Source organism: Vulpes vulpes, chromosome 6 (assembly GCF_048418805.1).
Source record: "Vulpes vulpes isolate BD-2025 chromosome 6, VulVul3, whole genome shotgun sequence".
NCBI lineage: Eukaryota > Metazoa > Chordata > Mammalia > Carnivora > Canidae > Vulpes > Vulpes vulpes.
In genome coordinates, this window is record NC_132785.1 from 76,008,823 (window position 1) to 76,021,744 (window position 12,922).

At 38.2% G+C, this 12,922-nt stretch overlaps 1 long non-coding RNA gene across 2 annotated transcripts in view; it reads left to right on the forward strand.

Annotated features, from left to right (window-relative positions):
• Window positions 1-2,137: 2,137 nt before the first annotated feature.
• The window catches only part of LOC140599226 (uncharacterized), a 41,521-nt gene continuing 30,736 nt past the window's right edge, over window positions 2,138-12,922 (forward strand). For both annotated transcript variants that reach the window (XR_012001912.1, XR_012001911.1), the window contains exon 1: window positions 2,138-2,289. This is a non-coding gene — a long non-coding RNA (uncharacterized lncRNA). The remainder of the gene's footprint in view (window positions 2,290-12,922) is intronic.

A 12,922-nucleotide genomic window follows, 5' to 3' on the forward strand; every position in this document is an offset into this window, starting at 1 on the left:
GGCAGTTTTAGTGAAAAATAGACTGTAGAGGGAAAAAGCAATGGTAGGGTCAGGGAGATCAGTTAAAAGACTATTGAAATAGTCAAGACAAAAAATACTAGTGGTTTGGACCAGGGAAATAGCAATGGAGGTAGTGAAAAGTGACAGTATCCTGAATAAATCCTGAAGATACAGCCACATGATTGCTAACAGATTAAATATGATACAAAAGAAAGAGGAGCCAAGGACAACTTTAGATTTTTGGTCTGAGAAACTGGAAGAATAGAGTTGACGTTCACTGCATTGGGGAAGACTGTGTGAAAACAAATATGGCTGCAGGTGAGGATTTGGTTTTGAACATACATGTTAAATATGAGTTACTTATTAGATAACTAGATGGACATGTCAGATAGACAACTGGATATACCAGTGTCAAATTGAGGGGAGATCTAGGCTGGAGATATAAATTGGGAAGTTGTAATACTCGATACCACTTACAAAGTGAGTGTAGATAGAGAGGAAGTCCAAGGACTGAGCCCTCCCATGCTTGGATATTTAGAGATTAGAGATATGAAAAATAGTCACCAAAAGAGACAAGGGCCAAATATGGCCTCTGTACATTGGTCCCTAGGTTGTTTATTTCTTCACTGTAGGCTGAGATTTGTTAGTTCAAAAGCCCACTGGCACCACACTCAGGTTTTACATATCCATTCATTTTAGAAATAGTCCAAACAAGCGAAATTTTAAACCATTTAGAACCTGCCTGCTTTACATTCCCTGTAAAACCTTACTGGACAGTTGTTACCCATTGAAAAGATATAGCCTTGGGATTATAGGACTCCCAAATTGCCATAACCCTGGGTTTCTCTGACTCAGAGACTCCTCCTTGTGTTGTTGAGCAAAGTTTTCTAGACATGTAGCATCCATTTCTTTTTCAAGATTTTATTTATTTATTCATGAGAGACACAGAGAGAGAGAGAGAGAGAGAGAGAGAGAGGCAGAGACACCGGCAGAGGGAGAAGCAGGCTCCATGCAGGGAGCCCAAAGTGGGATTCGATCCTGGGACTCCAGGATCATGCCCTGAGCTGAAGGCAGGCACTTAATGGCCGAGTCTCCCAGGAATCCCATCGTTTTGAATAGTTAACATGAAAATGAACTCTAACAAAATGTAAATTAAACACAGATCAAAAATAGGAGAAATTGTGCTATGGAAGGACTAGCAGTTAACATCTGACCCATTTAAAGAATTAAGCTTAAATAATCAATGAAAATGTGATCCTTGAAATAAATGCAATATATGAAATATTTTTTGAGGAGAAGGGTGAGTACGTGCAGGGAGGGAGTGGAGGTGTAGAGGAGTAGGAGTACAGCTAACAGAACAGAACAATGAAAAACATTTTTTGAAAGAAAAATATTGCAAAAAATAATTTTTAATGTAAAGTCTGTCTAAAGCCACAAAAATGTTAATAACTAAAGCATATTTTGTGTTGTGTGCCAGATATCAGATTCTAATTGCATGTTGCTTAAAAGACATGTATATGAAGCAGAATAGGGACCCATAAGAGGATGGATTTACACATAAATATCAAAACAAAATGCCTGAAAAAAAATCCTGTCTAAAAATATCAACAAATCAGTTGCTATTTACTCTGAGAATACGAGAATGGTCTAACATTAGGAAATTGATCAGTGCTATTTCTTACATGAACAGGTTAAAGTAATAAAATACTCTGTGTCAGGAGGAACCTGATAAAGCTATTCAAAATAAGAAATTATTAGAAACACAGGCATTAAAGATTTTGCACCTAATATGATGAAGAATGTCTCTGTCAAAACTAAGTCATAATAAAAACTCTAGAGGTATTTTTTTTAAGATTTTATTTATTTATTCATGAGAGACACAGAGACAGAGGCAGAGACATAGGCAGAGAGAGGAGAAGAGTCCGATGCAGGACTTGGGACTCGATCCCAGGACCCCGGGATCATGCCCTGAGCCAAAGACAGATGCTCAACCACTGAGCCACCCAGGTGTCCCAAAACTCTAGAGGTATGTAAAAGAAATTCTAGAGGTATTTTATAAAAGATGAGGGACAAAAAGAATGCTAACTACTAACACTATTCACCATTTTTGGTGGTTTTAAATATGTCCACAGATTCTTTGAAACTTATCTTGAAAGCAGATTCCCCAACTCAGTCAAGGTTTCAAATGACTTGTAATCCTGGCTGACATCTCAACAGCATCCCATGAAACGCTTGGGTCAGAACTACCCAAATAATCTGCTCCTGGATTCCTGACTCTCAAAAACTAAGGTAATAAATGTTTATTGTTTTAAGTTGCTAAGTTTAGGGGTAAATTTGTTACACAGCAATGTTGAACAATATACTCTTGCTTAGACAGTTCTATTCAATATCAAATCAGTTACATAATTCATAAAATGTGCTATGACTGTGGGAATGAAGGAGACAAAAACAACGATTTCTGAAGATTATATGAATTGAGTGAAAATTTTTTAAGAAGTCAAAAACTAGGGCAGCCTCGGTGGCGCAGCGGTTTGGCGCTGCCTGAAGCCCAGGGCATGATCCTGGAGACTCTGGATCGAGTCCCACGTCAGGCTCTCTGCATGGAGCCTGCTTCTCTCTCTGTCTCTCTCTCTCTCTCTGCATCTCTATGAATAAATAAATAGAAATCTTAAAAAAAAAAAGAAGTCAAAAACTAGAAGAAAATATAAGTGAATATTTCAGTGATCTTTAAATTAGCAAAATAAAAAGCATTAAAAACTATAAAAGCAATACTAAAAATCATCATTAAGATATCTAACATTTCTTAAGCACATACTTACTATATGCTAGACATTGTATCAATCACTACAATTCTGTAACTCAGTTTATTGTCACAGCAATCCACGAAATTGGGGAATTGAGGTTTAGAGAAGTTATTTTGCTCAAGTCTGTAGCTAATTTATTGGATCTAGGCTGTCTAAATGCAAAGCCTCTGCTCATAAGTGTTTAGAGTTAAAACTCTAAAAAATTTGAAGTACTGTTGGCAAACTATGGGAAAAGAGCCTCAACATGTGACAACAGATGAGTGTTTAAAATATAAAAGGATGTATAAGAATGTTCATCACAATGTTATTTGTACATAAAACAAAAACTCTAAGTATCCAGCAGTAGAGAAGTGGTGAAATTAACTATACAAATTCATAAAGTTGAATTTCTTGCAATTATTAAACAATTATGTTTTAAAATCCATTAAGAAAATGAAGAACAGGGGCACCCCGTGTGGCTCAGCAGTTTAGCACCGCCTTCAGCCCAGGGCGTGATCCTGGAGACCCAGGATCAAGTCCCACGTCAGGCTCCCTGCATGGAGACTGCTTCTCCCTCTCCCTGTGCCTCTATCTGTCTGTCTGTCTCTCTCTGTCTCTCATTAATAAATAAATAAAATCTTTAAAAAAAAAAAAAAAGAAAATGAAGAACAGGCCAGGAGAAAATAGTCACAAAACATTATCAAACAAAGGACTGGTAATCAGGATATATAATGAACTCCTAAACTCAATAATAAAAAGACAAATTATCCAATTAAAAATAGGCAAAAGATTTTAGAAGACATGTTAGAAAAAGAACAATGTGAATAGCAAACACATGAGAAAATGCTCATTAGTGATCAGAGGAATGCAAATGAAAACTAAAAGCATAATAAAATACCACTTTATACTCACCAGTATCAAAAAGACTACAACATAAAATGTTGACAAGGTTTAAATACCAATTGGAACTCTCATACATTACTACTGGGAGTGTAAAATGGTAGGTACAACCAGTTTAGGTAAAGTTTCACAGTTTCTTAAAAACTAAACATATACTCACCCTAGCTCCAGAAATCCCACTCTTAAATATTTACTCACATGAAAGAAAAACTGGCATTCACAAAATAACTTGTCTAAGAATATTTATAGTAGATCTATTCATAATGGTCAAAAACTGGGCTCAGCCTAGGTATCCAGTAGAAAAATGGATAAATTGGTATATTCATATAATGAAATAGTAATTAGCAGTAAAAAGGAACAAATAGCTGCTTGTTTGTGTATAAATACAGCAAATAGATAAATCTCAAAAAAAAAAAAAATGCTGAAAGACAGAGGCCTCACACAGAAGAGCACATACTGTATGATCCCAACCATATGAATTTCAAACTAGACAATGATATGAAATTCAAGACTTGGCAAAACTAGGGTTTGGTGATGCAGGCAGGGATTAATTGGACATAAGGGGACTCTCTAGGGTAAGGATAATGTTCTATATCTTGATATGAGCTTAGGTTACACAGGTATGCATTTGTCAAAACTTTGTGCATATATACTTAAGATCTGTGTATTTCACTGTATGTAAACTTTATGTTGAAAGAAAAGCAGTAAGATTGGACTGTAGTTAAAAATATAAATGCTGAAGTATTTAGAAGGAAGTATAGTGAAGTCTGCAATGTCTACAATGCATCAAAAAGATAAAATGGGTAATGAGGTGAATAGATGACCAAACGTGTGATAACGCAAACATAGTAAAGTGTTAGTGGTCAAATCTCGGTGGTGGGTTTATGGCCATTCACCATAAAATTCTTTCAACTTTTCTGTAGGTTGAAAGTCTTTATAATAACATGTTGGAAAAAATTATGTTTTCAGACAAATTCAAACATCTCACCATATTTTTTTAAAGCAGAAAAGAATGTTGCATATGTAATATGATATAGTTTAGAAAGTATGGAAGCACTAAAAGAAAAGTGGTTATTTTGAGGGTTTATGACAATAGATAAGTTTAATTTTTAAAATATTTTCTTCACATTTTCAGAACTTTCTACAATAAGTGTGAATGACTATTATCAGAAGAAAAGTACTGTTCACCTAACACTCTTTAAAAGCAGTTTCAGGGAAGCAGATTGTAATTTAGAGCCCAGAGGTACACTTTCCGATGGTCAGAACTGGATACAGATGGAGCAGATCTTGAAAGAGAATTTAGCAAGGTTTGGGGGATTTTAAGATAGCCTCAAATCCTGAGACCCATATGTGAAACAAAGTGCTATAGAAATGAAAAGACCGGGGAATCCCTGGGTGGCTCAGCAGTTTAGCACCTGCCTTTGGCCCAGGGCCTGATCCTGGAGTCCTGGGATCGAGTCCCACATCGGGCTCCCTGCATGGAGCCTGCTTCTCCCTCTGCCTGTGTCTCTGCCTCTCTCTCTCTCTCTCTCTGTGTGTGTGTGTGTGTGTGTCTCATGAATAAATAAATAAAATCTTAAAAAAAGAAATGAAAAGACCTCTTAAGCTTTCCTAACCTATTCCAAACTCAGAACTACTTCATGCAAACAAAAATGCTAGTCCAAGACTTCCTGTGCCAGCATACATACGGCCTGAGTCAATATATAACTGAAAAGTCATTCTAGGCACCAAGTCAGAGTCACTTTAACATCTTAGCTGTGCTGTAGGGGTGGTAGAGTCCTAACAGTGTTTCCTACTGCAGAGTGTTTTCGAGAGAGCAGAGCACTTCACTGTAACATTACCTCATCTAAGTCTATGACAACCCTGAGACACGTTACGGGGAAATGTGATTTCCAATGCCGAAGGCAGCAAGATTGTTCAGGGACACCTGAGCACTGACTTTCTTTCCTTCTGTCATGTGGGAATGGTCCTTGGTGGTAACTACTTGTGCTTCAGTGTGACTAAGAAATCCTGGTATTTGTAAACATTTTCTTAAAGAGATGCACAAAGTTTATCCAAGTATGTTTTTCTGACTTCGTATAATAAAAATGTGTTTTTTTTTTTCTTTAGTCCTTTTAGCAGCCTGTCTGGAAGGAATGTCAGTATTAGCTAAATGCCCCACGAGGAACCCAGGGATAAAGGAAAAGCTGAACAGAGGTGTACTTCCTTCTCTCCTGCTCTTTGTGAGAGTATCTTACAGTTACGGGTTTTGGTGTATAAGGGCTTTTCCTGTCAGCTAGTGATGCAAGTTGATATTGTCTCTATTTTTCTGTCTTTATTTTTTTTGTAGACAAGGAAATTGAAATTCAGAGAGATTAGATAGAAGAACCAGGACTAGAAGAATGATACCAGTGCTATTGGTGGAACATAAATGAGAACAAATTTTTCCGAGCATTGCTCAAATGACTTCCCAGTAAAACCTGTAAAATCCTTTAGGCTTGCCAGCAGATATGAGAAACAAACCAAAAGAATGCTAATTCACACTTTGAATTCAAGTTTGAAAAATGTCTGAATGCTATAAATGCTGCCCTGAGCATTCTAAAAGCTTTATCCTTTGTGGGCAAGACCATATGTATCCAAGATGAAACATTGGGTGTTCTCTTTTTCCCAAATGATAGCAGAGAACTTGAAGAAAGAGCTTTGCCTTGTATACTTTTGATTGATGCTCCATTTAAACTGGGACTTTTTTTTGTCTGAGACATTCTGGCTGCTTGCCCTATTCATAAAGACAGGGCAATTGCATCAAAGATAGGCCAAGGAAGAGAGTTTGGAGTGAGTGTGCAAATACATTACCACAAAGCAAATAACAATGCAATAAATAGTGTAACATTTTTGGAAAGCTCCTAATGAAAAACTAGAATGGGATGAAGGCAACAAACATTTCAGTAGTCCAAAATCATTACTATGAAAAGAGATTCAACTCCAAAGCTTGGAGAACCTTCAACAAAATCTTTTCAAGCAAGACCAGCATAGATGATTTTTTTCTAATTCATGCCATCAAGGTTGCAAATATAAACAGTCCAGAATAGAGTACTTTGTTTGATTAAGTTCTATTAAGTGTAGTAAATCCTGTCTTTACTGAGCCAAGGGCCCCTCATACTGCAACCCTAGAACTAAGGGGCCAATCCCAATGCCTGTGCTTCAGTTAACTTCAACTGGTGTGTTAGCTGCTTCTGCTACTTTCTGGGTTGCCACAGCCTTATCTAAGGACTTCAAAGAAAAAAACTCCAGAAGAGCAATGTTATCTTCATTTTTCCAAATATTGAAGTCCATCAGGTCACCCAAAAATCTGCATTTCCAGACTCTCTCCAAAACTCCACATGCAACCCATGGCTGGCTTTAGGTAAAGCCTAGGTAACTGCTGAGGGCAGAGTTGACTGGGAAGAAGACTGCCCACTCTAGAATTTCAGGGCCTTCAGCAAGAAGTGAATGCCTGCCTCTTTGCATTCACTTCCCCTAAATATTTCTCCAACTCCAGGGTTGCCTGAAATCATTCAATCAGAACTTGCTTCTGTTAAAATACAATACTACTGGAGGAGTTAATAGCAACTTGCAACTTAGTGTGAAGATGTTTATCAGATTCCTTAGGAAGAAATTTGTGATGGAACAATATTTGTGCCCCTCCAGGAAAGCAGGAAAGAGGGGAAAAGATTTCCTGAAGGGGAAGCTTCGAATATGGACACCTTTGGATTACACGATTTTCTCCAGCTGCTCTGGTCTTAAAAGTTAAAATGCTCTCCACCTCTATCTTGAAATCTTACCTACTTATCTGATAAACTATTTCAATCAAAAACCACATCAAATTTGTGCCCAATATTTCTCTATCTTGACCAAATAAAGGAAATGAATCACTTTGCAAAGCACACGGAGACCAGCCAAAGCAATCTGCAAATTGTGTAACTCTGTCCCAGCTCTCCGCTCTATGTATTCAGCAAGGACTTTAAGAGAACCTCATTCTTGTTCTCCCTCTGAAATGCACACACCCAGATTTTTTTGGTACATTTGCCACCTCCAGTTTGGGAAACAAGGAAAAAAATAGTAACACTCCCTTTATTTTGTGCTTCTTCCTAGTGTTTTGTCTTCATATTGAGATACACTGGAATAGACTTTTGACTAGGAAAATGTAGACGGTAACTCCTTTCTTTGGACACACAGACACACACATACACCATGTGACAAAGAATTGGTGGCCGATGTAACTCTGTTTTTAGCATGGAATGAAAAAACCTGAGGGACAGGAGAGGGAATTGATTTTCCTGAATCACACAGCCAAGCTATTGGCAAAGCTTGGAACTAGACTCAGGTTTCAGATATTCTGCTTTATTGCTGTTTACTGAGTTGTACTAACTGTGGAGACTTACTATACTTTCTGTTTCTGAAGCTGTTTTAAAAGCAGCCAAAGTAAGCAGGTATATTATTTTTGCTAAGAGATGGTGTGATGTTCTCTCAAACTATACTTATCACTGAATTCAAGTACAGAATCTTTATAAAGTCTCTGTGCCATTATTAAACTTTTAACTTCAAAAGCATACGAGGTAGACGTGATAGTATACTGTAAATGGAATTTAAAGGCAAATTCAATTTTCTTCTTAGAGCTGTCATGAACTTCAATTCTGCTGGCCATATTTCATTTGTCACAGGATCTGAAATGAGTACATATTGTGTGCAATTGTGTAATGTAGTTGTCCTAAACTTTAATACATTTACTTTTGAGTACCGTTTACAGATTGTGTCTCTAACACGCACAACCAGAGTTATTAAAGTTTAAAAGTGCACAAGGCCCTTATGAAGACCCTGTTTATAGCTCAAGTACAGAGCACAGGAATTCTGGCTAAATTACCTCTTTTTGCCGACAGCCCATTTTCCTTTAGGCTATACAGTATCAAGAGAACTGTATGTTCCTTTTCAATGAAAAGGAGAAATTCTTAAACTCTAGTGAATAACTGGTACTAAAAGGCATGGCTTCATTTTTAAAGTGCTTCCTGCTTAGAATACACACATAACGTCAAATCTAACATAGGGAGACTAGGAATTGACAAAAGGCACTAAAGATAAGTAGGAACAATAAATCAGATGATTAGAAGGCTGACTATTCTGTAGACACATGCCATTCAGCAGCTACCAATTTAGACACTAGCATTTCTTCAAAGTCTGTGCAAGTGCATATCATGTTTCTTGAACCTTCTTAGTTCACAAGGATACAGTTCTTCTCTGAATTCTTAAAGCATCTTTAAAGTGATCCTGAACTCAGGATCATCTGGCCAATTCATGGAAGAGTTGGCATAGATAGTTCCCTTTCTTTTTCTGCCAGACCCTGTCTTAGTCCTGGGGTAGGAGTGGTTGAATTTGTTGCATGGAGGGAAAACCAGATCTCAGGGATGAAAAAGGAAGATCCAAAGCTGTCTGAGGGCTTGGCCTAGGTGGCTTACAAAATTGGGAAGCTCGTATTGAAGAAAAGGTGTGGGTTTTATTTTAAATATGTTGAGATTGGGGGATCCCTGGGTGGCTCAGAGGTTGAGCGTCTGCCTTTGGCTCAGGGCAAGATCCTGGAGTCCCAGAATCGAGTCCCACGTCGGGCTTCCTATGTGGAGCCTGCTTCTCCCTCTGCCTATGTCTCTGCCTCTCTCTGTGTCTCTCATGAATAAATAAATAAAATCTTTTTAAAAAATAATAAACATGTTGAGTTTGATCTGATTGCAGAGCATCACATCTGTTTGGCCGGGTCAGATCAAGATTCTTGGAATAATAAAGGCCAGAAATTTTGTGAAAAGGGCAGCAATCTCTGCAGAATGACAGACAAAACAAGTTTTAATTTTAGTAATGAAGTTTCAAGCTTGATTCAGTGACCTAGGCAGTGTGGAGGTTTGGATGATATGCCAAAGCTTAGTTAGAGTGGTGGGCAGGACACCTTCACTGTTTCCTTAACAGCAACTGTGGCCTTTTTATTTGGAGCAAGTCTTTCATGGTCAGCCCCATTTAGTAGGTTGGGTCAAAGGACTGCAAACTACAGCCTGTGGCCAATTCTGGCCCATCCCCTATCTTTGTATAGCCTATTTGCTAAAAATGTTTCTTCCATATGTAAATGGTTGAAAAACACCAAAAGCATAATAACGTTTCATGACACATGAAAATGATAAAATTCAAATTTCAGTGTCCATAAAGTTGCATTAGAACATATCCACATCCTTTACATATTATCTATGGTTGCTTTCATGCTATGATAGCAGAGTTAAGTCATTGTAGCAAAGAACGGCCCATAAAACCTAAAATATTTATGTGATTCAAACATTCTTCTGACCCCTGTCTTAAGTTTTCAGAGTTCAGGCACCTAAAGGTAGTTTCTGATCCTTAGCATTCCCATCCATCCATCCATCCATCCATCCATTTGTCCATCTATCAATATATCCAGTCATTTATCCAGCCAACTAGTATTTATCAAGTATATACTATATGAAGCTGTAATGAGTCCCAAGACCTAATTCCCCCCTCAGTACCAGTATTACATAGCGGCACAATCTCCTCTTGAAAGAATTTGGCATTTAGTTGGAGCATTAAAATACTTCACAGGGTAGTGGAGGGCTGAATTTTCAGTATTCTTAGCTTCCTTCTCATTAGAGTCCTCTGTCTCAAGGCTTAGCCTTCCCTATGGCTGAAGAGGGCAATCCCTGAAATGAGAATAGGACAGGGCAGCCCAGGTGGCTCAGTGGTTTAGTGCCGCCTTCAGCCCAGGGTGTGATCCTGGAGACCCGGGATCGAGTCCCACATCGGGCTTCCTGCATGAAGCCTGCTTCTCCCTCTGCCTGTGTCTCTCTGCCTCTCTCTCTCTCGCTCTCTCTCTCTCTCTGTGTGTGTGTGTGTGTGTGTGTCTTTCATGAATAAATAAGTAAAATCTTAAAAAAAAAAAAAAAAAAAGAGACTAGGACAGAAACTGCAGCTGTCAGCCCCAGGGCTCCAGTTAAATGGAAGAGAATTGCTGAGGTTGAGAAGTAGGCTGCACCTGAGGAGCTATAGCGTTTGCCCAGCTATCTAGGACTTGTTTCTCCAGCTCTAGGTGCAGGGCCATGTTAAAACTATTATGGGCCTTATATGCTTTCACCTTTGTGGGTGCCTTCCTCCATAACAAAATAATATAAATTTAAAATGTTGTGACTGTGTTGGTGTAAATAAATATGAATATAAATCAGTGTGGGTTCTTTATTACTGTATCTGTTTTTTTTTTCTGATTTCAAAGAAATTAGAAAGTAATATTTTTATGGATCCTTTAAAGTATTGTGGGCCAGAGGCACTGTGCCTACTATGTTTACTGGATATGTCAGCCTTGGCTAGAAGCTATAAAATCTAATGGAATGGGACCCCTACCAGCCAGGGGAGAGCTCAGAAACATGGATCCAGTACCTGCGGGCTCAGTCTAAACCCCTCCCATGAAGTTCTGATTTATAAGGAGAATTACAAACTGCCCCCTAAGGACTCCAGCTCCAGTTCCTCCAGTGGCGCCTTGCACCTGTGAACCAAATTGATGTTTCCCACTTCTGGTATCATGTCTAGCTGAGCTACTCAATAGACATTTTTCTATTCTATTCTATTCTATTCTATTCTATTCTATTCTATTCTATTCTATTCTATTCTATTCTTCTATTATATTCTCTCGAGGGAGAGAGAGGGAGGAGGGGAAGAGAGAGAGACTCTTAAGCAGGTGTGTGGAGCCTGATGCAGGGCTTGATTTCACAATCCTGAGATCATGACCTGAGCTGAAATCAAGAGTCAGATGCTTAACTGACTGAGCCACCCAGGTACGCCTAGACTTTTTTTTAAGTTAGAATTTTATAATGTTATTGTTTTTTTAAAATCTGTTTGATAATAGAAATCATTGATGGAATTCATATTGGAATTTCTCATTAACAAAGAGGACTCTAGGCATACAATGTGTATCTCATGCTTATATAATTTGGGATCTATCACTGCTAGCGCAGCACCATATACTTTTGATCTGAGATTCTATCAGCTTCACATATGAAAGACAATTTGGTTCTCATTAAATATAATCTACTTGGACCATAACCTACTGTCCCTTCTCTGTATAATTTGGGTATTTACTTTGAAGAGTGGAAATCTGAGGCTGCTCTTTTTTCTTCTCTGTAGAAAATTCTGTATTTGAAAGAATGTGAGGGGGAGAATGTTTTGGATATTCTTCATTCAAAGTGCAATGGTCTTTTTTTGGCTGTGTTACACTTAGATGGGATCTTATACCACCCTGCAGCACTGTTTGCTGGCAGTCCAAACTTGTGAAACCAACAGACCTATATCCTCTGCCTCAAGTTCTGTTACTCACACTTTTCCTGCTGTACCCTAGTGTAGACTATTTATTGGTAGGAAGTGCCCTTGTCAGAACTGCCTACCACTGCTCATGCAAATTTCCAACACCTTCAACTTTGTTTCTTTCTTAGAGGTCTCTTGCAAAGGCATTTTGTAAATGTTGAATAGTTGAGGAAATATGGGGTCAGTGGTGGACAATATTTTGGCTTCCTCCACATGCATCCCAGTTTCTTATAGGGTTAGCAAGAGTGCAAGTTATTACAATGGTTTTGGAAAACCGTTTCAAAATACACATTAAAAGCTTTAAAAATGTGAATGCTCAAAGTGTACACGTATCATGATGAGCACTGGGTAATGTATAGACTTGTTGAATCACTATATTGTACACCTGAAACTAACATAGCATTATATGTTAACAATACTGGAATTAAAATTTAAAAAAATGTAAATGTTGGGCACCTGAGTGACTCAGTGGTTTAGCATCTGCCTTTGGCTCAGGTGGTGATCCCAGGGTCCTGGGATCAAGTCCTACATCAAGCTCCCCACAGGGAGCCTGCTTCTCCCTCTGCCTGTGTCTCTCCCTCTCCCTCTGTATCCCTTATGAATAAATAAATAAAATCTTTTAAAAAAATGTGAATGTTCTTTTTGGCCCCAGTAGTTCTATTTTAGAAATATAGCTTAAGAAAAGTATCTTGGACATAGGCACATAGTTTTGTTTTAAGTTGGTGACTTTTTGTAACAAAAGTTGGAAATAGTCTATGTGACTAACAGATAACCAAGTAAATGCTAATATTCCTAGATAGTGAAGTATCATAAAGCCATTAAAATAACGTAATGAGGGCACCCCGGTGGTTCAGCGGTTTAATGCTGCCTTCAGCCCAGGGCAT